We start from the raw sequence: 26,244 nt of genomic DNA on the forward strand, positions 1-26,244 counted from the left end.
CTGCTTCCATGATTGAAGATAAATACCTATGAATAACTATTGGTGAAAAACCCTATAGAACTCTTCCAATCGCTCAAGATGATATGTATCACACTGAATCGCCTTAGACTTCCTCTGAATCACTTTGAATCACTCTAAATGCAAAGTGATCAGAAGTGAAATATATTTGACCTTTTAACCTCCAATAAACCCTAATCCGTCATTGATATTAATGACTTTCGGTGGAAGATACCGTATTTCGATCAAACATCTCCATGCCAGATAAGCATCTCCAATGTCTGGAACTTCTTTCAAAACCTCTTCCTGGGGTATATGCAATATCTTCATGAATTTTTCTACCCCTAAGGCATCTGCCTTAGTTACCAGATGAGATTCTTGTCGGTGTAGGAGCAACCTCCTCTGCCAGTTGAGTAACCAGTGCATTTCCATTTGCCAATTGTTCTTCTGACTTCTTGACCCATCTCTGAGTATGATCTTGCTGGATTTCATTAACCTTCTCTTTTCCTTTCTCATTTTATCCTTCATTACCAAGTGGTGGGTTTTTGCTTCTACAAAACCTAGCAATATGTCCAACCTTATTACATGTATAACATGTAACATTGTTCTTTTGAATTTCTTTGCTAAAACCGATATAATTGCTTGACTTGCATTGATGAGCCATATGTCCAAATTTTCCATATGCATAACATTTAACATCCATTCTACAATATTTTGTCTTATGACCATACTGATTACATTTAGAACATTGACCAAGAGCAGAATCGGGGTTCTGATTTACTCTATTTCTATATTGCCTAGCCATGTGACCAAATTTATTACAAACAAAGCATCTAACATTAAATTTATAAGCATTAAATTGCCTTAATAGTTTCTTATGGTTTTGATCTTCATTTTCAGTACCGGAACTCTGACCTTGTTCAAATCCAAGACCACTGGAATCTCCATTCTGCCTTTGTCTCTTCAATAACTCATCTAGCTGTGTTGAACTAATCTTGAATTTTTCTTTATACTCACTTGCAATAGTCAGATCATCTCTCAAAATTATCATTTGTCTCTCAAGCTCTTGTTCATTTCTCTTGGATTGTACCAAATAAGTTCTTATCATATCATTTTCATGAACCAACCTTCCACATTCTTCAAATTTGTTCTTCAGAGACACAACAATATTTTCTTCATTTTTCTTCAAGTCCTCAATCTCTTTAGACATCCTCATAGTTATAGCTTGCATTCCATTCCTCATGACCATGTTTTCCCGACTCAACTTCAAACATCTCTCATTAAGTGCATCTTTCTCATCATTATCCTTATTTTGCAAAAGTTCCTTCCTCCTAGCCTGAACAGATGACAACCTCTCCAGTAGGACAAGAATGAATTCTTGAGAAAAATTCAATTCATCATGTAGCTTCAAGTTCTTCTGATGATATGATGAAAGAATAAGTATCCGGTAGAATACTGAGAGGAGGGGTGAATCAGTATTCTACCAGATACTTATTATTTTATCATACCATCAATTGGTATCAGAGCATCTCAGGTCCTCTTTAACCTAAAGCCTATCAACTTGAGGAAAAGATCTTGTAGATCATGATGAAGAAAAAAGGTCTGAAGTTCAACAAAGATAACTATAGGATATGGAGCGACAGAATGAAGATTTACATTAAGAGTCTTGGTAGTCAATACTGGGATTATATAGAAACTAAGTATACTGAACCTATTGGAACTTTGACTAATGATCAGAAGAAAGAATAATAAGAGAATCATCAAGCATTAAAGGCTATTATCAATTCCCTGTCTGATGCTGAATATGTAGATGTTCATGGTCTTGAACTGCATATGAAGTATGGAAAAAACTTGAAGAGATATATAGTGGTGATGAACATGTTAAGATTGCCAAAGAGGAGAGTTTAAGAGGAAAATTTGATGACATGAGAATGTTTGAAGGTGAGAATATCCAACAATATGGTCAAAGGATAAAAGAGATAGTTGGTGAAATAAAGAGTGCATGAGGAAAAGTGGAAGCTGCCACAATGATCAGTAAGGTTCTGAGAACCCTACTACCGATCTATGCTATCTGAGTTGTAGCTATTCAAGAGCTGAAATCCATTGACAAAAAAAAGGTAACTCTTGACTCTATCATTGGCAAACTTACTGCTTTTGAACTAAATGGCTATGATGGTAGTGTACAAAAATTAGAATCTGCATTCAAAGCTTCTGTCTCTAAGCCATATGTGAGAAGAAGTAGATATATCAGACAGAGCTATGAATCTAGATCCAATAGAGATGCTGATGATGAAGACAGTTTAGTGGAGCTTGAAGCATTGTTGGAAAAATGACTGCCTAAAGGTATTGGGAAATACAGAGGTAAGATTTCATTGAAATGTTTTACTTGCAATAAGATTGGTCTTATAGCAGCTAATTGCCCTAATGGTGAAAATGAATAGAAGAGAGACAAATTTAAGAAATATAAGGGTAAAGGCAAGAGAGATTGTCTTGTTGCTATTGACAGTGGTATTACTGATGAATAATCTGATGATGATTCTAGTGAAGATATTGTGTTTGTAGCTATTAAGGAAGAGATATTAGATAAAAAAGCACTAGTGTCCAGGATGGATAACTCTGATGATTGGATCATTGATAGTGGTTGTTCACATCACATGACCAATGATCGAAGCAAATTTTTTTCCTTGAAGGAATTTGATGGAGGTGTTGTTAGATTTGGTAATGACTCACCCTATATGGTTAAAGGAAAGGAAGTTATTTCTCTTAATGGGAAGATCAGTGCTGACGATGTCTATTGGGTTGAAGGCCTAAAGCACAATCTTCTGAGTGTGGCACAACTTAATGACAGAGGATACCCACTGGAGTTTAGAAATGGTATGTGCATAATCTTTGACAACAAAGGTGAATTTATTGCAACCAAGAAACAGACCATAGGTAATCTATTTCATCTTAATCCTAAAGTTAGAAATTGTTTGATTACAAAAAATAGATGATAACTAGCTTTGGCATAGGAGATTTTGTCATATAAACTTTGATAACATTGTTAAAGTGAGCAAGTCTAAGATAGTAAGAGGTTTGCCTAAACTAGACAAACTAGTTAATTCTCTCTGTAAAGAATGTCAGTTAGGAAAGATGAATTCTTCAACTTTCAATAGAAAGTCCTTCTCAACAGAGCACTTGTTAGATTTGGTTCATATAGATCTATGTGGACCAATAAGAACTAGAAGCATTTCAGGTGATAGATATTTCATGATCTTCACTGATGACTATTGAAGGATGATGTGGGTCACATTCTTGAAGGATAAGAATGAAGCTTTTGGTAAATTTAAGGCATTCAAAGACATAGCTAAGAAAGAGAGTGACAAAAAGATAAAATGTTTGAGAACAACTAAAGGTGGTGAATTTACTTCTGAGTAATTCACTAAGTATTGTGATGAGAATGGTATCAAGCGACAACTTTCTGCACCAAGGACACCACAATAGAATGGTATAGCAGAGAGGAACAACTGGTCAGTAGTTGAAGTAGCTAGAACTATGTTGATACAAGGAAATGTAGAAAAACCATTTTGGAGAGAAGTTGTAAGTACAACAGTCTACACAATGAACTGAGTTCTGGTGAAAAGAGGTAAGGACAAGACACCTTATAAGTACTGGCATGGAAGATCACCCGATGTTAGCTATTTTAAGATCTTTGGTAGTAAATGTTTTATCAAAAGAGGTGATTACATAATCAAGTTTGAAGCTAAGAGTGATGAAGGCATATTTCTTGTCTATTCCACCAAGATGAGGCCTACAAATGCTTCAACAACCGGATACAAAGAATTGTTGAGAGTGCTGATGTTTGTGTAGATGAATGTCCTAAAATTTTAGAAGGAACTTGTTTAGAGAGAAAGGATGAAGATCCTTGCATTTTTCTTTTGGAACCTGAAACTGTTAAATCAAAAACTGGTAAAGCAAATCTTGATGTACTTGTTCAACCAAAACAAATAAATTCAGAGGAAGAAGACAATGAAGAAGTTGAACCTGATGAGAATGATCATGTTATTCCTAGATATGTGAGACTGAATCACATTCCTGAGCAAATTATTGGGGATAAGGATGCTGGAGTACTAACTAGAAAGAAAATTAGAGAGAACTCTTGCATGATCTCCACCATTGAACCAAGAAGTGCTAAGGAGGCATTTGGTGATGATCATTGGGTGAAAGTAATGGAGGAGGAATTGGATCAAATTGAGAAGAACAACACTTGGACCCTAGTACGCCAACTGGTAAAAAGAATGTTATAGGTACTAAATGGGTGTTCAAAAATAAGTTAAATGAAAATGGTGTTGTAGTTCACAATAAGACAACATTAGTTTGCAAGGGTTATGTGCAAGAAGAAGGAGAAGATTATGGAGAAACTTTTGCACCAGTAGCAAGACTGGAAGGAGTTAGAACATTACTTGCATTTGCAGCCCATAAGAAGTTCAAGGTATACAAGATGGATGTTAAGTCTGCATTTTTGAATGGGATATTGGAAGAAGAGGTTTATATAGAGCAGCTTGATGGTTATGCATTGACAGATAAGGAAGACATGGTATGCAGTTTGCATAAAGATTTGTATGGATTTAAGAAGGCACCCAGAGCATGGTATGAATAGCTTCATACATATCTAATGAAGATGGGCTTTGCAAGAACTAGTGATGACAATAACATTTATCTCAAGTCTGAAGGAGATGAAATACTAGTCAGTGAAGTATTTGTTGATGACATTATATTTGGAGGTAATGATGTCATGAGCAATAGTTTTGTAGATGAAATGAAGAATGAGTTTGAGATGTCATTAGTAGCGGAAATAAATTTTTCATAGGCCCGCAGATGTAGCAGATGAAGAATGGTATTTTCATTACTCAATCTAAGTATGTGAAAGAAGTTTTGAAGACTTTTGGCATGAGTGACTATAAACCAATTGGAACTCCAATGGTTACAGGATGTAAATTGCCCGAGGAAGATGCATCTAAGTCTATAGATGAAAAGAAATATAGGTCAATGATTGGCAAATTACACTATGTTATTCACAGTTGACCAGATATTGCCCATGCAGTTGGTATAGTTGCTAGATTTTAAAAATATCCAAAGGAAGCACATCTGATAGCAACTAAGAGAAGTTTTAGATATCTGAAAGGTACATTGACTATGGGTTATGGTATCTATATGGAGGCAATTTTGATTTGAAGTTATACACTAATTCTGATTGGGCAAGAAATATTGATGACCGGAAGAGTACTACCGGTAGAGCATTCTTTCTAGGACGAAGGCTAGTTTCATGGAGTAGTAAGAAGCAGAGTTGTACTTCACAATCTACTACGGAAGCTGAGTATGTAGTAGCTTACATGAATTGAAAACAAACTACTTGGATGAGGCACATTTTGGAAGGTTTTAAGATGAAGATTTCATAACCTATAAAGATTTTGTGTGATAATACAAGTGCAATAAATATTCCTAAGAATCATGTTTTGCATGCAAGGACTAAGTACATTGAATTGAAGTATCACTTTTTGAGGGAAAAGGTTCAAAGTAAAGATGTTATCTTAGAGCATGTTTCTACCCGGGAATAGCTTGTAGATATTTTTACCAAACCTCTACCTAAGACCACTTTTGAGTATCTTAGAAGTTAGTTGGGGGTTGTCCCTCTTCATGAAGTCATTTGAGCATGATGCTGATTAAATCAGTCCTTGAATTACTTGTAGAATCTTACATGGATTGATTGTTTTTGGAAGTGGATGTATTCCATAGGGGGAGCATCAAGTTGAAATATGTTTATGCACAGTAAGAATTTGGAATTACATGTTTTACGTTCAATTTGGCATTGTTGTCAAAGGGGGAGAAGAATTATGTGATTGAGGAGAAGAATTATGTGTTTGATTAGGTGAACCAGTGACAGGTTGAAGATAGATAGAGAACGGTGAATACTTGGTAATGTAAACTAGGATTCCTATTCACTAATCACAATAGAAAATTAGAGGAGTTGATATTTGTATTTCCATCAATGCCAAAGGGGGAGATTGTTGGCATTTTGCATATGGATTGCATTAATGATATGTTGTCATTGATGTCAATTGAACCAGTGAATGATATTCATGATATTGTTGATGTTATTGTTGTTATTGCTATTATCTTGTAACTAGTATGATAAACTTTAAGGAAGATGTTGTAAACTGGTATATGGTAGTTTGTAAGTTGAACCGGTGTAAAGGGTTAAACCTTTCTATGTTATGTAACTGGTAAACCCTACCAGTTGTTTTCTGTTAAACCCTAACCGATCAAGTTTGTTGGTTTAAGATCTAATGTTGAGCAATAATGATGGAGACATGTGTGATCATTGAATAAGGATTAGTTCAGATTGATTTAGCATGTTTGTTATCTTGGAAAGGAGCAAGTGGATTGCATCTAATGCATAGCACCTGATGAGTTACAAAGTCCGATGAAGCGGTGATCATGGAGCGGTTGGAATTTTCTTGAAGAATGTGAAGAGATTGTTATGATTAACGGTCAAGATTGTACCAACTTGTTTGTAATCTCAATGATAAGAATTAGGTTTTGTTGTGTTATCGACCTAGTTGATTTGTATTTAAGGTGGATTGGTGGATAGGATTTGATTGACTGGAACCAATGACAAGGGAGAACCAATGGGTGGGTAAAAGGATGGATGAATGGAAGGAGGGAGTTATTGTTTCGATAGGAGACAGATGGATGGAGTGGATGGATATGGATAAGATATGGAGGAATAAAGGATGGAGGGTAGGGTGATGGAGACCCAAGGACTATGTTGCAAAGGAATGCAATGCCCCACACATGAGGTAGTGGAATTAAGGATGCAATGAACAGTGGATAAAGATGTATGAGTTTGAAAGATAATGTGTAATGGATATGGATGGTAGAAGATTAAGGCTTGAATGCTCCAAGGCATGTATGCATATACATTATTTTGCCTCTTATATGATCAAGATGAAAGATAGGAATGGAGGATTTATTTTGATAGACGAGGTATATGAGATGGAGGGTATAGATAGGATAGTCAAGATCAAAGATAGGAAAGGAGAATGGACTTAGATATGATGTAGATGGATGGGAGAATTGAGTGGATGAATATTTCCCCCAAGTGTAGAGTGCAAGGGGATGAGGGGATTACACATGACACTTGTTTGCCAAGTTTTCATCATGGTACTTACCCAAGGTGCCACAAGAAGTGGTTTTCACCATTGGATGAAATAATTTTATTTTATTTTGTTTGGAATTTTTGGAATAGTTTGGATGGAGAAGGATAAGGATGAGTGGATATAGAATATAGTGGATGCATGAAGGAGGAAGGGAGGACTCAAGAATTTAGTTCCATAGATGGTATCCCTTAGTATTTCTTTGAACTAGAGGTATGCTCATAGATATTGGTAACAATAATTGGGGAGATGAAATGGATAGGCGATGGAAGATAAGGATTTGGAAAGGATTGGACTAACGAAATGGGATTTTGAAAAATGGATGGTGGATAATGGATGGGGTTTTGAAGAATTTGTGGAAGATCAACATTGGGACACACCTTGAAGGGTGGTGGAGTAGTGGGGGAGAGTGTTTTGAATTAGATGGGGGATAAAGTGTAGATTTTGGGAAATAATGACCCAAAATAGAAGAAGGGGATGATGGCATTGGGATGGTGGATTTTGGGACATAAGGACCCAAAATGGATTTTGAAGATGGAGGAGCATTAGATAGAGGATTGGAGGACTTATGAATGGATTGAGCTTTTGGATTAGCAAGTTTGGATGCCAATTTTAATTTTACTTTGGGATGCATTACTTCTTTGGGAATCCACATAGTTTTTGATTTTTTCTTTTGGGGCTTTTGTGGCCTTTTTGATTTTTCCTTCTTTCAGATGATATTTTTGTTTTGAGCATGTCGTTTGGAGGGGACATGTTGATCCTTTGATTTTTGTGGATTTTGAGCTTTATTATTTTTAGATTGGGCATCCAAATTTCTTCCAATAGCAATGGGATGGGTGCAAGAGGATGAATGACTTAAGGATTTTATGGATTGTGGGATGATGGAAGGTGAGTGTTAGCAGGAATTCAAGGATGTGTGCCTTTTTTGATCTTGCTTAGGGATTATTTGAGGTTATGGAGTGGTGGATAGAGGGATGTAAGGACCCAATATGGATGGAAGAGATGGAAGATTGAGCATCGGAACATAGGGGCCCAAAATAGATGGAAGGAATGAAGGGTTTAACTTTGGAACATAGGATCCCAAAATGGATGCAGAAGGTGAGGGCTAACAGGATTTTAATTTGTGTCGTGCTCTGTGAAGTGTACCTATACCTGCAACCACAATGCACTCAATAAATCATTACAAGCATGGTTAGAAGATTTAAATCAAAGAAAGAAAAACCATAGCTAATCGACTTATTGCCTCCTAGTAAATGCGAGTATGGAAAATGCTTTCAGATTGGATTATGCAAAATTCAGTGACTTGACTACACTTAGATGGAGAATTTGAATGATGAAAATGCATGATCTAGCAAGAATAGCATGATTTAAGCTACATGAATGATTGATCTATCATGATTAAGATAAGAATTAAGCTAAGATTGAACATGATAACATTGCTAAAGATTGAGAAACTAGAAGCTAGATGCCTATAATAACAATGTTTAAGCTACGAATGAGATGGGATCCATATTGCTCAAAATGAGGTCTATTTATAGGATTTTCCAAGGCTAGGGGTGATGTGGCAAGAATAAATGGTCAAGATTGATCTGAAGATATCAATGGTTAAATTGGAGGAGGATGGCAAAGGGGGTTGGATTAAAGGGAACATCTATCATCTCTATGGTGACAAGTGTCAAGAGGCTTCTAGAAGAGCTTAGATGAAAGGGAACACTTAGTGACAAGTGTCACAAAGGTTCTAGAAGATGTTGGATGAAAGGGGACACGGTGGTAGGTAGAATGGGTTAGGTTTAGGAATGGTTAGGTTTAGGAGTGGTAGAAGTTAGGAGAATTTGAATTTGAAAATTCAAATAATATGAAAAGGATAATTAATCTCAACAACTCATGAATTTGATTTTTTTTAATTAATTAGGATTTAGAAGAAATGAATTTGGATGGAGGGAATTAATTAATTAAAGGGGTTAAATGAAATGAACCTATTTAATAAATCCTTAGATTTATTAGTAAGTAGATGAAAAGGGAAATTTAATCAAATTGCTTAGTGAATTTAATTAAATTGGGGAGGGAGATTAATTGAGATATTTTCTTATTCAATTAATTATCTTCAAACCATTTTTAGGTGTATACAATTTGTATTAGGGAAATTTGGATTTAGGAGGAAAAGAGGATGTACAAACATCTTAAGTATTATCTTGAGGACCCTTATTATTTTGGAAACAAGATGCGAGTCCATTTTGAGGGGGATGAGATGTGGAAGGAAGATTAGGATCTTTAGGTGGATTGGGATCATTAGATAGAGTGGAGGGAGATGCATCATGAGATGGGGATGTTTCTATGCTAGCATGCTTTGGAACAAGATTTTGGCATGTTTGGAGTTGTGTGGATTGTGTGATGGAGGAAGGTATGGAAGCTTTGATGTGAGTAGATGGGGAAATGGGGGTATCATGAAGTGCAGAGGATTGGGATTTGTTTTTAGGTGGAGGTGGTTGGGGTGGATGGAGGACTTGAGGAGACTTGGCCACTTTATCTTTGAAGTGAGGATTTTGTCTCCTTTTCTAGCATGTCTTGGATAAGATTATGGATTATGGATTTGGAGGACATGGACAATATGGATTTTGGAGGATTGGGATTAGATGGAGAATTAGGATTAGATGGAGGATTGGGACTAGATGGAGGATTAAGATAATAGATTGGGGAATTAGGATTAATCATTGGAGGACTATGGAGTAAAGGATTTGGATGGGGAGTAGAGGTAATGAATGCATTGTAGAAGGATGGGGATTGGAATGTAGATAGGGGGGATATGGAGGTATACATATTGGATTAGAGGAGTATGTGGATGAGGGATAATATGGAGATATGGATGGGGAATAAGATGGATTTCCCTTGTCGAAGGTAGATGAAGGATAAGAGATATGGTATAGATTGGGATTGGGTGTAAAATGTTCAGATGGGATGGATGAAGGTATGATAGGTGAGTGGGAGATTATGGGATTAACTTGGTAGGCAGGTTCGTGAATTTCCATGAGCATCTTCTCATACCAAGCTTTGAAATTTTGGGTAGTCATGTTGAGAGTGAAGGATTAGATTGGAATTGGATGAATATGTTTTGGAGGGGAACAATTATGAAGATGATGTTAAATGAAGATGAGGATTAGGACTTGACTTGGAATGATGATGGATTAGATTTGATTAGGTTTGGATTGGATTTGATTTGGATTGGAATTGGTTCGATTGGATTGGTCCTTGGATTATGACTTGGCTTGATTGGATTGGTCCTTGGATTAGGACTTGATTGGATTGGTCCTTAGATTATGACTTGATTGGATTTGGATTATATTAGATTGGTTGATTGGTTGGATTGGATAACTAGATTAGGAAGATGGATGGATTTGATTGATTGGAATTTTGGAGATTTGATTGGATTAGAGGAGGAATGAATATTAGTTGAGGAAGGATGATTGTTTGAATGGATGAAAGTGGATTAGGGATTGGAGAATTTCTTGGATAGATAGAAATGGAATAATGATTTGATGATGACAAGATGGAATTTGGAAAGAGGGAGGATTGATTGGTTGTGGAGGATGGACTTAGCAAGAGATGTCAAGTAAAGAAAACACAATGGTCAAAAGAAGTTAGAATCAAAAGAAACTCATGCTCCTTCACAACATATCCTATGGTGAGTAAGGACAATAGTTAATGGATCCCAATGGGTTTCCTAGCTACGCTTACCCAAAATGGAAACTTAGGTGCTTGACCCCACTAGCTCCCCTCCACAACACTCACTTCTCCAGGGCAGCCAAGCATCAATTCCCATGAAAAATCTTCATGGTAAACTTTGTGTCTCTACTAAGGGCCATAAAAATGTGGGCGGCTTCGGAAGTCCGACCTCCTGCACCAATGACTAGAAGGTTTTTGGCCACTATGCACAAGGTGTTTAGTATGGCTTCTTGTTAGGAGCTACCCTTCATAGTTGCTCAAGCACAATTAAGGGCTATAGCCCAACAAACACCAAGAACTTAGTAGTCATACAAGCGTGATTCAGATCTCTAGGATCCTACTAAGCACCCAATATGAGAGTGAACTCTCATATAGCCCCAACCATTGACCCTTTAATCATCAATGGCCTATTTATTATAGTGAGTTGGGAACCCCAAGTCCAGGTGTACTCACTTGGGTCATTCCCCTCTTACCTTCTCAAAGAGAAAGTTGGGAGTGCAAGCCCGCTAAGGGTAAGCATGCAACAAACATGAAAAACTTGGAGGGTATGGATTTCTGATCGTCTAGCTAGATGAGAGCATACTTTCCTACCTTTATGCTTTTTTCACAAAACGCAAAAGACAATGGTTTATTTACCCCCTAATTAGATCTAGGTGCCTATGAAAAGAAGCAAAATGTTTGTTTGAACCTCCTAGGCAACCTGCAAAACCACTTTATTAGTAGTTTAAAAATGAAGTCTTCAACAAGTGTCCTACAAAAGATAAAAGAATGACAATTTTTTTAATTTGTTTTTAAATTTTTTGGGAATGACTAGAAAAACAAGAATAAAAAACTTTTCTTCTATAGACAAATGTGGATTTGGAGGAAATTTTGGTGGGTAAATGGGGTTTGACTAGGTTTTTGACACTTTCTAAGGGATAGGCAAGCATAAAATGCGGATTTTAGAGGTGAGGTGAAGGAATGGAAAAATTTGCCCAAGAGGGACAAAAAAGCAAAAATTGGAGATAGACAAAATGGCAAAACTTGGAGGTGATTGGATAAAAGTGGAAGAAGTTATGGCAAACTCAAAAAATAGAGAAATGTGGGATTTCAGGCTTCAAAAAGTGGAATTTGGGATAAGGCCCTCAAGGAAGGAAATGCACAAAATGAAATTGCAAGAGATTTAGTGAAATTTGGAGGAAAACAAAGTGAAGATAAAGAAGATATGGCAAAAAAATAGTTCGATTTATTCCCACGGCCGCGCTGATTAGCAGACAGTCACGCTAACAGACAGAATATTAATATTAAACAGAGCAGATTATAGAAACAAAAAAAAAATTATTGTCGCGCTGATTAGCAGGCGCTCACACTGATGTGCGGGCACTCATGTCAAAACAACTAGAGTTAGCACCCAAAAATTCAAATTTAATTTTTTAACAAAACACTTGTGGTAATCGCAGATCGGTCGCACTAAAGAAACAACTGAAAAGAGATAGAAGTGAAAAGATAGAAGAATGAAGAAGAAGAGATAGACGAATTTGCATGGCAGTCATGCTAAAGAACAGTGAGGTGCCAGAAATTTTTTGAATTTTGATGCGGTTGCATCGAAGTCAAGATGGTCGCACTGATCTAGAAAACGGTCATGCCAATGCACGTGCACTCATGCTGAAGCATGAACCTGCGAGAAACCTTCACAAAAAACTCATTTTTTTGTTAAATACGAGACGTGGATCCCATCGAGCATGCCAAAATGAAGAGGGGAAAGTGGAGTGAAAGGTCAAATGATCAAAATGACAATGAAATGAACAACAAAACCATAAAACATCAAAAGATCATTTTATAGCTTTGCTATTTCACCTCTCCCTCGGATTGAGCCTTCAGTGAAGTTGAATAATGCCTCTCTTCAACTTGATTGGATGGGCTTCTTATTGACGGATGTGGTATGCTCTCCAAATGCTCAACAAGGTAAGGGGATTATTGGATTGGACTTGGATTGAAAGATTAAGGATGGATGGATTTGATAGAGGATTATGAAGAGGATGAGAGAAGAAATAAGCAGCATGACAATGCATGAGAAGTGGATGATTTGTGAGGAGAATATGCTCCAATTTATAGATTGGAGAAGGCCAATGGAGGGCCAAGATTGATTTGATCATGAAGGGTTGAGATTGATTTTAGATAGAAGGCATGGATCAAGGGTGCCTTGCAAAAATAAACAGGAATATAAAATTCCTTGGGAAAAGGGGGGAGAAATTTGAATTTGAAATATGAGGATTTAAAATTCCAAAATAAGGATGCATTGAGGGATTCAAAGAAATTTTAATTTCTTTGGGAGACTCAATGTTGATGTGACATGAGTGGGAATTAAAAATTGAGGTATAATGATAAGCATGATTATGAGAGGTTCTAGAAGGATTAATTATGCTAATGGGACTAGAAAAAGTGATTTGTAGGAATCATATGACTAGGTTAATTAATCATAATTAATTAACTGAGTGGGTTTAGAGGAAATAATTATTGGAGGGGACTTTAGAGGAAAAGGGGAATAATTAATTTATTTGATAAATTAATTATTGGACAATAGTGATAGGATCAATTAAATTAGATTTAATTAATTCTGAGAGGGATAAGGATAACATAATTAAATTAATTAATTATGTTGATAGACTTAAATTAATTAAATATTAATTTTAGGTGTCTACAATTTGTATCAGTTTTTTAGTATACTGATTCACCCCCCCTCTCAGTATTCTACCAGATACTTATTCTCTCATCATACCATCTGTAGACATATAAAAATGACCATATTCCTAATGAATATTTTATGTTCATTTCTCTATTTAATTAAATCCAATTTAATTAAATTATCCACATTCCTCTATTTAATTAAGTAAATTATTCAATTTATTTAAATTAAATTCACTATACCCATTTAATGAATAAATCATTTTATTCAATTAAATTCCCCCTATCCACTTTTAATTAAATTCAAATTTAATTAAATAGTTATCCTAAAATTGAATAAATCTAATTTATTTAATTTCCCCAAATTACAACCAAATTGAATAAATCATTTAATTCAATTAAATCCTATTATCCTCCATCCACTTGCAAAATCCTACATCTCCCACTTGCATTCTAAAACTTATTTCTAATCCCTTCTAGACTCTTGTAATCGCTTCTAATTAGCTTAACCCATCTTCTAAACTTTGTCACATCCCTAAGCAAAGGGAGGTCACTTCTCAAATCCTCAAAGTCTTTGATAACCATTAAAGGCTTCAAACCTTCAACCACTTAATTCCCCAAAGTCTTCATAACCATTAATGATTAACTCAAACCGTCTTACATAGTTAAAAAATTTCTTTTAACTCAACCTTCATCCAACCAAAGGGTCTTATCAAGCATTTAATGTTTTGAACATGATTATCTCTTAATCATTTGCACAAAGGTTTATCCTTGGATTAACTCTTAATCCAATGGGTAATCTTAATTTAGACTTGACCCTTACCTTCTAGATAACCCTAAGGTCTTCTCAGGTCTTCTCAGGCATTTAATGTCTCCTACCCCTTCTCTCAACCCAACCCTATGTTGACACTTGTCACCATTTCATTGGTGAAAATTACAAACGTGGATCCCTAACTTTCAAACTCAACCTTTGATCAACTCTTTCAATCCTGCCCATCTATTGCCCTGTTTTTGCTATAAATAGAGCTCTCATTCCTCCATTTTATTATCCTCCAAAATTTGTAGTATCACACTTATGCTCAAATACACTCAAGCTTTCATATCATTTTTATGCTCATCATTTTAGCCTCTTTTAAAATGGGAATTAGTCTAAATATGCATGTTTAGAATATTTTCTTTATCATTTAGCTCAATCATAAACTAAATATATCATGTTAGGATAGTATTTATACTAACCTTGTCATCTTATCATCTAGTTTATTGCATTTCTAGAATCATGCATAGCTTAGGATGCATCTCATACTAAAATCAACAAAAAGCATCCCTCGTTCTTGCATTTGCCATCCCTAAACCATTTTGCTTAGTGATATGAGAGCAAAAACATTGGTTTGAGGGACATTGTAAGATAGAGAACCATGGGGCCAACCTTGGGAAGCTGAGTAATACTTCCTTACTCCATAGCTTGCACCAAGAAGTCTTGTGTGTGTGTGTGGACAGGTATTTTGGAACATTTTTCACATATTAAGTTCTATCAACCCGCTTTTCCTGCACACATTTCTGGCACCCACTGTGGGGCTTAACCCCATATATCAAATTGGTTTTTGAAATTAACCACTTTTGTAGGTCCACGGGAAACATGAATCAGCACGTGGGAAACATTCCCTAGCACATGCAGTTAATAGTCTAGTGCATCCCACTTACTATTTAGCGCATAGAATCTCTACTCTAGTGCGTGAAGTCCATTCTTTAGCGCATGACTTCCACTAATCTTTTTCTGTAGGTTTCAGCGCAAAAGAAAAATAGAGTAGCGCATTTGTAAAATAGTTTGGTGCATCGGGTCTGTTAGATAGCGCATCAAGTTCACTGTCTATCGCATGGAGTCCACTATCCAGTGTGTGAAGTCTATCTTTTAGCACATCAAAACCATTAATTTTCCTGTAGGTCTCAACTCAGGAGAAAAACAGAGCAGCGCTTCCAACGCACAGAGTAGCGCATCCAGCAAACAGTGTAGCACATTTAGACATAATTTTAGTGCATCTAGGTTATATTGTAGTGCGTACAGTCCTTTCTGTAGCGCATCACAGACATAGAGCAACAAATTAAAATTGTAACTGAAATAAAATTTAGACTTGCAGAAGTCCACCAAAATCCAGATTTTCTAACTATTTGATTGAAATTTTGTAGGACTGACAATTTCTTGCAGATAGAGCTGAAAATTTTATTTTATCGATTTCTTTTGTTGACCACCAAGATCAGAAATTTTGCTTTGTTGACCAATTCTTTTTCATAGATTAGAAAATCATTGCCTTAAAAGGATAAAATGAATGCCATGTTTTCATGGAGCAACATCTCCATATAAATTTTAGCCAATCATTGCCTTGAAAGATAAAAAGAACCTTGTTTGCCTTGTCTCAAAAGTAGAAGGTATATGCTCTCCCCTTAACTGGGTGATCAAAAAGCCAACCTACTCTTACGCTTTCAGTCATACTGCATTTAAAACTTTTAGCATGCCTGCCTTCCCGAGGAGTTGAAATCAACTCTTAAAGCCGTTTATGGCTGGTGTGAAGGGAACGACCTAAGTGGGGAATGACTTTGACACCAAGAATTCCAACCCACTATAATCAAACGTGGAAAGTGACTAAAGTCCTTTTCAATAGTTGCGTGCAGCGATTAGCCTTCCCCCAGTATCCTTGAGACACATAAAGCGTTTGTTCTAAAGGTTTGGAAGCCTCCTGAGGGAGTTTATCACTGACGATCGAACGGGAAGCCTGATTACGAACCATAGAAATAGAAGCTTTGAACCGAGTCAGTAACCAGACATTTATAACATCATAGTGCAAGGGTGGGGAAGAATCTGCCCCCAAGATTACTCACCATATATCTCCCAAGATAACTACTCAACTGTGAAGCGATTCACTTTGGGTTAATTTCTAGCAAAAGGCAAAAAAAAAGGCGCCCTCTAGGGGGTGACACGGCTGTTTGAGCTGACGAAGTATCGAGACTAGTGGGCTATGATGTTATTTATGACCCTTGACTAAAGAGTCTTTCTGAAGTATATTATTCATATCAAAACCTATTAAAACATTGGGGATTTGAACACATCCTCGCAGAACATACACTTTTTGTTAGATTAGGCAAAATGGTTGTACTTTTTGTGCTATGCTTGCATTTACTACTTCAGAAAATCATCCATCAAACTTGAAAATTTCACAACAAAAGTTCAAAATTTGAAAAAAAAATCAACCAAAAGAAAAATCATGGCAGTTTAGCGCATAAGAGCAACTTCTTAGCGCCTACAGACTTTTTGTTAGTGCATCAAAATATCAAAATAGCGTGTCGGTTCCAAACAATAGGATTTCATCTCAAGGCAAAACAGTGCGAAATAATTTAGTGCACCAAAGAAACAGTCTAGCGCGTGGAAGCATCAACTTAGCGCATGGAGGCTAAACATTAGTGCATCAGGTTCATAGGTTAGTGCGTTGCAGACCTAGGGTATCGCATAGATTTTTTAAAACAAATAGAAAACAAATTTGACCATTCAAAACTTTAGTGCGTGTCTGGGGGCAGCCTAGCGCGTGTGGTCATTATTTTAGCACGTGGGGTAAATTTTGTAGCGCATATAGTCTCTATTTTAGCACATGGTCCAAAACACAAAAACAAAGGGCAAAACAGTGAGGAATTTTCAAATTTTCAAAAACATTTTCAGAAGCCTTCTCCATCAAACATCATTTTTCATCAAAAAGAGTAGCGACAACAAACCGTTAAGACTATTTCTTGAGCTAATTTGTGTCAAAACAAACGTTGCAAAATCCTAAACGAATCACATGATAAAACATATCTATTTTATCATAATCTGTAAATCTCATCATTTGTATCAAAGGAATCCTCTACCATCTTACGGATTTAATTTCACAAAAACACTTGTTTAAAATTTTCAAGTTGTCAAATCCAGTCTCCATATCGGGAGGCTTTTATCTATATCATTTGACACACTTTGTCGTGAAGGGGCATCTAAACCTTCACTTTGATAAAGTAAAATTTGAAATTTTTTAAACAAGATCGACCAAGTCCAAACAAATCAAAGGAAACCATTGATCACTCATGCATGACTAATCCTCATATTCTGAGAAGAAAGAACCTTTATCGTAACATCACGTTGAAGAAACAACAACCTAGTTTTTCCAAATTCATCAAGAGAAACAAATTCTTATACATCAATCGTCAACTCTTCAAATCTCATCAAGTATTCCTTCATCATGTCAAACGTTATATCCAAAACAAATCCAACGAATTTGAAAGGAACCCTTGAAGACAAGAGCCTACTATCAAAAGTCTGCTTTTAATCAAACCATAAACCGCAGCGAAAAAATCAATCCAGCATTCTTACCTGATGAGTGTATCACTTATAACATATCTCAACCAGAACCACCCACCCCCGAGCATCATATCAATGAGGCTTTTGTCCCTTTCATCACTGAGAGTTTCTACTAAAATGCCTGTTACTCGCTCTCAACGAAACAAACAAAGTGAGACACATGCCGAGTCTAGTATGAATCAAAGATTGTCAAATCCTTTTGAAGTTCCACCCTTATAAGAACCTGAAATTACTGAAGCACTTCTTCAGGAATGTCAGGAAAACCCCTCATTTCAAAAGCTTGTAGAAAGGCTCATGGAAAATGACAAAGAAAAATATCTACTCATGCTTACAAGTAAAGGCATTAAACTTCTCGAAGATCTAGACTCAAACATCTTTAAAACTGGATCTCGACAATATACATATCAAGAACAACAAAGAGAAGAAGAAACTCGTAACTTTGAACAACACATACCTAAGCAACACATTCCAGAACAACGCATACCAGAAATGCGTATACCTGAACTAGAAACACCAGAGCAAAATATACCATTTACCACACCTTTTCAGCTGAGAACAAATACAAGGGAAGAACTTTTCCCTCTACAAGACAATATACCTTTGGCTGCCCTTACTCAACAAATGCAAATGTTGCAAAGGCAAATACAGGATATGCAACAAGGGACAATAGTTCGGTACTCTTTAAATGAAATCTGTCCTTATCCATTTGACAGAAGATTAAACATGGTGCCTTCTCCTCCAAACTCAGACGTTCCCAAATTTGATAAATATGATGGGAAAAGTGATCCTCGAGATCATGTTCGAGAATTTTGTACAATGAGCCTTGAATTTTCTCATGATGACACCTATTTGATGAGGTTATTCCCAAGAAGCTTGGGAGGGAAAACCATGGAAGGGTTATCCAAAATTACACCACCTATCAGATCATTTGATGAATTGGTTAACAAATTCATAACCCAATATTCCTATAACATCCAACATGCCATAACCATGCTAGATGTTTGCAACACCAAACAAAAGAACAACGAAACATTCATGGTATTCCTTCAACACTGGCAACGTATGGTATCCACATATCCTCGAGATATTCCCGAGAAGGAGAAAATGGAAATCTTCATCGATAACTTGAATAGTGAAATGAGTTATAGACTAAAACTTCAATGTATACCATCCTTCACTAAATTGATTGAAAATGTCATTCAAGTTGAGGAAGCATGTGTCAAAAAGGGAACACTCAAATTTTACAAAGAAGGAACAAACTCATCAAACTACAATAACCAGAACAACACCAACCTTGACAAATCTCGATTTTGGACTCGAAACAAAAATGAAGGCAACAATGAAACACATGATCCCAAATCTCAACAACCAGTGCTTGCATTATCTGGAAATCCTCAAAACACGAAAAATCCTAAAAATGCTAATCCAAATGCTAACACATATGCACAGAACACCGATCAAGGACAACTCAACACAAACAAAACCAATGATACTCAAAACAAAAACATGAATCCAGGACCTAACAACAATTCACGCAACAACACAAACAATTTCCAAAAGCGTATCTTCACACCACTGGGGCAATCACTAGAATCAGCATTCAGAGAACTTTTGGCACACAAGATTCCTTTCTTGCCTCCAATCAGCAACTATGAACCTCAAATCAAACCACCTTGGTGGAATGATTCACACTATTGTGATTACCATCGTAACAAGGGTCATGAAATGAACGATTGCATGAGGTTAAAACACGTGGTGCAAGATATGATTGATCAAGGTGACTTGACAATAGATGGTCTCAAAACAAATGGTGATCATGGAGCCTTTAAAAATCCTCTTCCAAATTACAACAAAGATGGCTCTTCAACCTCGAACGATACACGTGGAGCTCGTATCAACCATATCTACAACAACACCATAAATCACATATCAGCTGAAGATCATCAAGTAAATGTCATCACCATCTGAGATAAGCGTGATCATGAATCTGTCAATGTAACAACCCGAACTCAGAAATATGTCTTGAAAGGACATACTGCACCTACAACTATTACACCAAAAGTCCAATATGACTTGGTTAACCAACTCCGAAAAACTCCAGCACAGATATCTATACTAGAATTGCTGAAACTATCACCAATGCACAAAGACATATTAGAACAAGCGCTTTTGGAAACCAATGTACCTCAAAATTTGGATACAGACAGATTCCAAGCCATGGTCGCCCATATGACTAGACCTCATAACCTCACCTTCTCAGAGCATGACGATGCCTCCTTAAGCCATTTGCATAATACTCCTCTCCATATCGAAGTCATTGTTTGCAAACACCGAGTAAAAAGAGTCTTAATAGATGGAGGAGCCGGACTTAATATATGTACTTTAAAGCTTATCTATGCATTAGGCTTCTCAGAAGAATCTATTGATCCCTGCAAGAAGATTACCATAAAGGCATATGATGATGAGGAAAGGTCCTCTAAAGGAACTGTGATATTATCTATTCAAGTAGGACCAATACAAAAGGATACTATATGTCAGGTCTTGGACATAGACCTTACTTACAATATTTTATTAGGGCGACCCTGGATACATGAAATGCAAGTAGTACCTTCTACGTATCACCAGTATGTCAAATTTCCTTATGATGGACAAGAGGTCTCCATATCTACTGATCACAATCCATTTCAACATTGCAATGCAGTGGGGGCAGCCCAAGACAGTTTGGTACCTCATAATAGAGAAAAGCAACAATATTCAACATCAAATCAACAAATAGCAAAATCCAACTCCTTATGGGGAGACTTCAAACAGAAAATGCAAATCAAAGACCAAGGTATAGGAGAATACTCTTTGGAGCCTTTATGTTTGGCCAAATTGCCAACATCACCTATATCTCATGGATTGCCTACTACATCAACACATATGGTCACTCAGCCTATCACTAAATTTGATGGTACCTTCATCCAATTGGGCACTCTGGCACATGAATCAGAAGATAAGGATATTCTTAGCTGGTTATACAAAGATGAGAAAGAAGATAATAGAGCAACTACTCTGGATATTGTTCTACCTACACACTTATATGGAAAAGGATACTTGATCATGCAGCAAATGGGATATGATGGTAAAGGACCTATTGGGAAATGCAAGGAAGGAGTCATTGAACCTATAAATCTTCCTTCACAACCCAATAGAAACAAAGCAGGATTGGGTTGTGAGCTCACCTTCCTATTAAAAAGGCCACCCCACCTAACTATAAAACCTCAATGGAAAGTAAAGATGAAGTACAAAGAAGAATCCTGGCAAGAAGCACTCTTTGAATCACCAAAAACAATCTGCAAGGCACGGGAATGTCAAAATCAGAAGTTACATCAGGAAAAGCTTCTGAAACACAAAAGGGCCATATCTGCAGTAGTAGCTCATATTCAAACACCAATATCTCAAGGAACGATAAAATCATCTCCAGATACCATTATTCCTCCCCAAAGAAGCACAGTCTATGAACAAATATAGAAAATAGAAGACGACTCTAACACAGGATTAACAAAAACTATCAAAATGGTATCTATCATCAAAGATTTGTTTTCACCATACAACATACCAGTTTATAGCACTGATAGAATCTGGGATGATGCCTCGGAGACTGATTCCAATGAATATTAATGGGGTACCTGCTCCAATGCTACTACAGATCTCTCTAATGATACTGATTCTATATTTCTTTCTCAAGAAGAACATAACGCAGAAGATAGACCTCTTGAATTTGGACCGCAAAATATCTATGATGCCAAGGAAAGAGAACAGGAACATTATGAACAAGTCTATGTGGAAGATAATACCATCAAAGACCTCAACGCAATCCTAGACTTCTTTAAAACCAAGAACAATCACGATGAAAACTCTGTCCTAACACTCACAATAGCCGAACTTGATCCACCTAACAATTCCTTACCACTTGTCTTTTCTGACCTCATCGACTGGGATGAACCTGAAATCCATGATTTACCAATTTTTCCAGATGATAAATCTATTATCCATTACCTATGTACCATAAATCTAGAAATAGGCTCTACCAGTGAACAAAGTAACGATGTCTGCAAACCAGGGAGTGCCAAGTCTCTCAGTTGCAAAAATGAACCAAATAAAGGGTCTGATGCTAAAAACTAGTCAATGGTAGCTCTAGATCACAAAAAAGTAAAAATAAAGGATGCATCTGAGGGTGAAAAACTTTTTAAGGCACCTAACGATGGGAGACTTGACACTCTTCCTGATAACTTTCATGAGCGATCACCCATATTGATTGAGCCCACTCAATCAATCAACATTTGTACCATAGATGAAGTTAGGAAGCTACACCTTGCAGAATCTCTGACAGAGGAAGAAAGATCAACATTCATCATCTTCTTTAAAGAATAGCAAATTAACTTTGCTTGGTCCTATGCTGATATGCCTGGAGTGGATCCACACTTAATCATGCATCACTTGTCCATCTCTTCAGGAGTTAAACCAGTTAAGAAAAAGCTATGAAAGATGAATCCACAGGTGGCACTCATGGTCAAAACTAAACTGAAAAAACTATTAGACGTCGGATTCATCTGACCCATTGACTATGCAGAATGGATTTCTAGCATCATTCCAGTATCAAAACCAGATGGTAGTATCAGAATATGCACTAACTTCAGAGACGTCAACAAAGCCTGTCCAAAGGACGACTTTCCTCTGCCTAGTATCGACATAATTGTAGATCTCACAGCAAGCCATGCAATGCTCTCACTAATGGACAGTCTCTTAGGCTATATTCAAATCAAAATAGCTCCAGAAGATCAAGATAAAACTGCATTCACCTGTCCTTGGGGAACGTACTATTGGAATGTTATGCCTTTTGTCTTAAAGAATCTAGGGGCCACTTATCAAAGAGAAATGACCACAATATTCCATGACATGATGCATACATTTATGGAAGACTATGTGGATGATTTACTCGCTAAATCCTTCACCAGGGCAGAACATCTCAGCATCCTAACAAAAATCTTTGATCGATTGGAGAAATTCCAAGTCAGGCTCAACCCTAAGAAGTGTGTCTTCGGGGTTACATCAGGCAAGTTACTAGGCTACATTGTCTCAGCTAAAGGTATTGAAGTAGATCTAGCAAAGGTACAAGCCATTATGGACATGCCACCACCAAAGAATATCAGTCAACTCAGATCTCTACAAGGACGACTTCAAACAATCAGGCGATTCATCGCTCAGCTAGCAGATAAAAAGTCTACCATTTAACCATTTAATACACAAAAATGTACCATTCAAATGGGAGACCAAGTGTGCAGAATATTTTTACCAAATCAAACAGTACCTGATGAATCCACCAGTTCTAGTACCACCAGTCGCAAGAAAGCCTCTTATCCTATATATCTCAACAACAGATATATCGCTGGGGGCACTATTGGCACAAGAAGATCAACAAGGGAAGGAACATGCCATATATTACATCAGTAGGACACTGAATGGCTATGAACTCAACTATACATTCATTGAAAAGGCTTGCCTAATAGTGGTCTTTGCATCTCAGAAGTTCCGACATTATATGCTAGCACACACCATTAAGCTAGTCGCAAAAATTGATCCTCTCAAATATCTACTCAGTAAAGTAGCTCTTATAGGCTGATTGGCTAAATGGGTCATGATTCTCAGTGAATTTGACATCCAATACATAGAAAAATGAGCAATCAAAGGATAAGTAATTGCAGATCAGTTGGCTGAAGCACCGCTACCAGGCAAACACACCATGGAGATTGAATTTCTAGACAGGGATGCTCTTGCTCTTTCTACCAGACAATGGGCCCTATATTTTGATGGATCCTATACACAACATGGTTCAGGTGCTGGCATTCTGTTCATCACTCTTGAAGGACACACTATACCAAGATCATATAGGCTTATGTTTCCATGCACAAATAATGTGGCTGAATATGAGGCATTGGTTATAGGCATCAAAATGGCCGTAGAATGGAAAATCATAGAGTTAAAGGTCTATGGAGACTCACAACTGGTCATCCATCAAATCAAAAACAACTATGAGACAAAGGATGACAAGCTACTACCCTACAAGCGAATGGTGGATGACTTCAAACAGTATTTTGTGCACATCACCTTCGAACAAATACCAAGGTTAAACAACAAAGAAGCCGATGCAATGGCTACTATCACTTCATTACTACAAATTCCAGAGCAACAGAGTCATTACAAGTTCCTGGTAGAGCAACTGTTCTCCCCTGCCTATGACCATTCCGAATCCCATGTTATATATGCCTTGACTGGTTCAGATTCTCTGTTATATGGACCAATATACGACTACCTCAAGCACAATATCTTACCAATTGACCAATCCCGTAACCAAAAACGTAACTTTATCTGACAAGCTGCCCATTACACCCTTACCGCTGATACTTTGTATCGTCGAGGTCTAGATGGTACTCTTCTTCATTGCCTTGATTGCAATGATTTTGATTCTGCTTTACACGAGCTTCACAAAGGTATTTGTGGCACACATTCAAGTGGCACTACTCTTGCTAAAAAACTTCTAAGGATGGGATATTACTGGCCTACAATGGAGAAAGACTCATACCACTTCGCCAAGAAATGTCTTAAATGCCAGATCCATGGTAATCTGATACATGCACCAACACGGGAACTACAGCCATTTACAACATCCTGGCCCTTTTGTCAGTGGGGACTGGACTTAGTAGGCAAAATTCATCCTTCATCTTCAATGGACACAAGTTCATTATAACAGCAATAGAATAATTTACCAAATGGATAGAAGCAGTTCCCATGACCACAGTGACTCGGAAACAAATTGCCTCTTTTATCCTCAATTATCTGATCTACAGATATGGAATTCCAAGTTCAACCATCACAGATAATGGAAGGCCTTTCAAAAATCAAGATGTCCAAGAACTATGTGAAAAATTCAAAATTCAACATAGATTCTCTACACCATACTACCCACAAGGAAATGGTCAAGTGAAAGCATCTAACAAGACAATACTGAAAATCCTCAAGAAAATAGTGAATGATGCAGGCAAAGATTGGCACGTACAACTCAATCCAACACTTTGGGCATATAGAACCAGCATCCACACACCTACAGGAGCAACACCATACTCATTGGTATATGGATCAGAAGCCATTTTACCCCTAGAAGTAGAAATCTCATCTCTCAGAGTTTCTTTGAAAGGCTTGATCCCAGATGAAGAGTATCGAGTTAACCGATTGCAAGAACTTGAACTATTAGATGAAAGACATCAGCATGCTTATACTCATCTTAAAGCATATCAACAACGCATGTGCAGGAGCTACAATCACAAAGTCATCCCCCGCAACTTCAAGGTTGGTGACCTAGTCCTTAAAGAAAATCCTAGAAATCAGCAAGATCAAGAAAAGAAAGGGAAATTTGAACCTAATTGGTTGGGTCCCTATGTTATCATATCAGTCTATGGATTAGGTGCCTATTAGCTAACAACTTCAGAAGGAGATGTGCTCGATGAACCAACTAACAGCATCCATCTAAAGAGGTAATACACTTAAGTAACCTAGTGCACGGAAAAAGCCAAAATAAGCAAAAAAAAAAAAAATCTAGAAAAAGCAAAAACATAAAGTACAATAAAAATAAATGGTGAAAACCTGGTAAACAGGCGCTCTTGTGAAAGAATGGCTCCTTTATCTATCTCCATACTATTTGTCCATCTAAACACTATCGGCCATTGCCCGACACTTAGCAAATATCCATTCAGGACATACTTAACATAGTCACTATCTTGTTTATCCATATATATACTCTTACCACAATCCACCATGGCTTGGAAATCACTGTACATATTCACATCAAGAGGACACTCAGCTAGGGGCATTCAAATCATCTCAATATTACAAACATTCAAGACATTAAGGCTATTTGCAAAACTCAAAAGCATGACATCCAACAACCAAAAATGACGCTTCATCACAAAACAAAACAATTCACAAAAATACCAAGGATGGATGATTTTCTGAAGTACTAAATGTTGCATTATCGCATAAAAATCTTAACTAGTTTTGCATTTTGAACTTTTTGAATTATTGGATTCTCTTCCTTGTCTCACTAAATGCTTCGAAGCTAAAGATCATGAGGAACTTCCAATATTTTCTTAGTCTTCTGTCTGGGAGGCGATCACTTGTACTGTGTGAATACTTGCCTCGAGACGTGATACATCGAATATCACTGAAGGCCTGATTCCACTTCACGCATTCAAA

The sequence above is a fragment of the Cryptomeria japonica genome, chromosome 7, assembly GCF_030272615.1.
Source record: "Cryptomeria japonica chromosome 7, Sugi_1.0, whole genome shotgun sequence".
NCBI lineage: Eukaryota > Viridiplantae > Streptophyta > Pinopsida > Cupressales > Cupressaceae > Cryptomeria > Cryptomeria japonica.